The following is a 4,133-nucleotide window of genomic DNA, read 5'->3' on the forward strand; positions in this document are numbered from 1 at the left end:
AAAAAAAACAATACACTCCATGCACTAAATACCTTGCAAAGTTGTGAGATTGCTGTTATCTTGACACTACAAAACTTTATGTCGTTGCCAATGTCCATCGGAGTCAAAACACATTTCACACTGCAGGACTTGGTTCACAGATTGATCTAGATATTTAACCTGCTAAATATCTTGCGGGCTGTAGTGACTCATTAGCACTTCTCTCAGATTGTGGCTTTGAAAATTCATACATTGTGATCGTCACTCATGTGAATGAGCACTGATTTACCCTCGAGTTCGTGCTTTTGTCTGCATTCCCTGTTAACTGTCACCAAAATCAGAGCTAAAATCATGTATTGTGTGGGCGGCATAAGGGAACTTTCGGCCCTATAGCTTAAAAAAAAAAAAAAAAAACTCAGGGGGGTCCTGCTCCTGAACTTAATTTACTAAAGTAAATTGAAGTAAAGCATCAAATGTCATTTTGGGCCTACTTAATTTAAACATGTTATTTCAAAATGAAAATATTGAGTTGAACCAAAACGCAACTGTTTCAAGTCAGTTTAACACAATGCAATAGTTTTTTAAATAAACTGAACAGTGTTGTAGAATACATTTTTTGAGTGTGTTTTCAAAACATAATGAGAAAATCAGCACAACGTTCTTAGAAGCTATTTTCTGTTAGCTGGGTAAACTGTCCATGCACTAAATACCTTGCAAAGTTGTCAGATTGCTGTTATCTTGACACTACAAAACTTTATGTCGTTGCCAATATCCATCGGAGTCAAAACACATTTCACACTGCAGGACTTGGTTCACAGATTGATCTAGATATTTAACCTGCTAAATATCTTGCGGGCTGTAGTGACTCATTAGCACTTCTCTCAGATTGTGGCTTTGAAAATTCATACATTGTGATCGTCACTCATGTGAATGAGCACTGATTTACCCTCGAGTTCGTGCTTTTGTCTGCATTCCCTGTTAACTGTCACCAAAATCAGAGCTAAAATCATGTATTGTGTGGGCGGCATAAGGGAACTTTCGGCCCTATAGCTTAAAAAAAAAAAAAAAAAACTCAGGGGGGTCCTGCTCCTGGAGGGCAAACGTCCTGCATATTTTAGCTTCCACCAGCTTCAGCACATTTGTTTGGATATTTCTAATGAGTCTGAAGAACTTGATTAGCTGGTTCAGGTGTGTTTAATTAGGATTCTGGCTAAATTCTGCAGGACAGTTGTCCTCCAGGAGCAGGTTTGGACACCCCATTTGACTTTTTCTTTCTTTCTTTTACTTTTTTTTTAATGACAAAAATTCTCACCACATTTTCATTGTTAAAATATCATTTACACATCTAGTAGCATTTTGTATTTTGTTTAATAGCATTTTGTGATGGAAATGATGGTGGTGGAAATTACAATTTTGAAATCAAATGGCCAACTATACCTAATTTTGTAGCTAGCATTTTATGTATCCTAAATACACATAATTAAATAATATTTTTCACATCTGAAATAATTTGACAAAATTACAGCATGACTGGAATGACACAAGTAAACATATTCTGTTTACAAAGTGGTATTTACCTCATTTCTTATTTTCATCTCAGACTCTTCACTGAAACTCACTCATAATCAAGTACAGAAGAAAACTGAAATGAGTCAGAATTGTTTGGTGTAATGGAAATGTCACCACAGCTGTGGGACAGCCGTCATTTTTGAAGAATTGAAGTAATTGTTCACATAATGAATACTGAAATTGTTTAATTCACTATTTTTATAGATTATCATAGTTTTAAATACCATAGGCATGTAGTGAGTAGTAAAGTCAGAGAGCAGATGACTGGGGAGTGTCTCACACAGTCTCAATCTTAAGAGGACCAGCCAGGATATTTTCATTAACACAATTAGGCTGACTCAGTAAAGTATCGTCTTGCATGTCAATCGCAGCATGTTTACATCATGGCAGAGACACAGAGGCTCTTGAGATGAGAGTGTACAGTTAATGTGATGATACACGGGGCAACTTTTTTTTGAGCAATGTTGCTTGGGCACTTTCCCACTGAATGCGCAACAAATTTCTTTCTGAATACTTTAGATCGGTTGTGGGCCCTGTGTCTCACCTAGTTGCCCGTTGACGGCAACATTGCCCAGCAACATTGCTCAAAAGGTTGCCCCGTGTATCATCACCTTTAGGAGCTGTTAGACTCAAAGTGACATTGCAGGTTGAGCACTTACATCTGCTGTGAAGTGTCACTTTTATCGCCCGGGATGTCAGGGGAGAAGATAGCCGCTCACTGCTCTTACTAAAATGGATGCTGTTAGTCAACTACCAAAACTATGTCACCATGGCATATACACTTGGTATTGAACGACACTGATAAATAGCATAAATGAGAAATACATAGTGCTTTTAATGTGTCACTACATATATTCCATTGCGCTGTGCCATAGTGTGCAGGTGCATCTTGTTTTCTTTCCACCCTGGGCTTGATGAAAAACCTTAAAACTGGATAACTATTCTGCAGGTTACCGCTTAAAAGTCCACCTCTAAGAATGCTATAAATTATCATTTATTTATAGGCCTGTTTTGAAGTATCCCATACTTTATTAAAGATCTTAAGGTTTGTAAGACTGTACAATATATCATAGTGACTTAACACATTTATGCTTGCAGTTAAAGTGTTGTCAAATGTAGAATAAGTAGGGCTTTAGATCTGTGGAAAGATCAGTGGCGGATGGATGCAGCGCTCAAGATTCACTGCAGTGATTTTCACCAGTGACATCTCATATTGTTCTAGGAATAGCAAGCTGAAATACAGTAGCTCATCATTAGATAAGGAGGTCAACCTTGAAGATCTCTGCCATCAAGAGGTCAAACTGCACCATGCACTTATGGCATAATTCAGACTCCATGCAATAATTATTAGGGATATGGATTTTATTATTTTAATTAAATTATGTTGGTTTCTATACAACAGTCATTCACGATCCTCAAATCTGTGTCGTAAATAGCTGCTGCAATTATTATGATATTCCAACTTGTAAAAGACCTTCACTTTCTTAGCTCAGTTTTGTCATTACGATCATTTTGACTGAACGCACATTATGGTCCATAATTGTATCACTCAGCTTATCTGTGTTTACTAGTTCCAGGTAAACTGACAGCTACAAGTGTCTTTATGAGTGAGTGAGTCATTAAAATGATTCACTTAAAACACTCATTCAGTTAGGTATGAAATGTCACTGATCTGTGTATCTCAGAGAAGGTCAAACATGCCTCGACTTTGTTTGGAACTAATTTAATTTGGCAGAAAGATAATAAATATTAACTTCTTATATTGAAGTGTTGTTTAAAATCAGGATCGCACTCAAAATCGTGCTGTTCCCCCCTTTTTCTCAACAATGTTTTTTTTATTTTTTTTATTTTCTTTAATGTAGCTTTGTTTTAAACTAAATTCAAATTGTATCGGTTGTATTTTGTTTTGTTTTATTAACATTAAGCACAAGTGTGGTTTGCAAATAGACAGAATCTGAAGGAACCATTGACCATTTTAGTGGGCTTTCTGGAGAAGAGTTACAGCAAAGCTGGCGTCTGTTTATTTCATTTCATTTTAATTGTTTCAAAACCTCATGAATAGGTAAATGACATGTAGGCCACAAGCTTAAGCATATCCACTGGCTGAAGCATGAAATGCTATTTTCAACACCTATCTGTTTCTTTCAATCCAAATGATGTGTTTTAATTATATCCAGGTCCAGAGCATTGCTTCACATGTTAGTGTTTCTAGTGTTGCATTCTCCATCTGACACATCTGTTGATTCACTGATAACTGTTGACAATGTAAAACGTGGCTGCTTTTCTGTATTGGGCTCTAGAAAGAGGTAAAACACTTTTTTTTTTTTTTTTTTATTGAAAGAGAGTCACTGGATTACTGAGCCTTTGGACTTTCTAAACCAATCATCCAGACAATTCTTCTGAATTCAGTCTGAGCTCTGGCTGAATCATTCTGCTCTGTTTTATTCAAGCCAGGTTTTACTGTGTAATTTGAGCTGCTGGAAAAGGAATCTTCGACCTAAACACAGGTTTCTGGCTGACTGAAACAGGTTCTCCTTGAGGATTTGTCTGTATTCAGCTTTATGCCAGAAACTTTCCTGTTCCTC

The sequence above is a fragment of the Sinocyclocheilus anshuiensis genome, unplaced genomic scaffold (genome assembly GCF_001515605.1).
Source record: "Sinocyclocheilus anshuiensis isolate Anshui unplaced genomic scaffold, SAMN03320099.WGS_v1.1 scaffold1231, whole genome shotgun sequence".
NCBI classification, from domain to species: Eukaryota; Metazoa; Chordata; class Actinopteri; order Cypriniformes; family Cyprinidae; genus Sinocyclocheilus; species Sinocyclocheilus anshuiensis.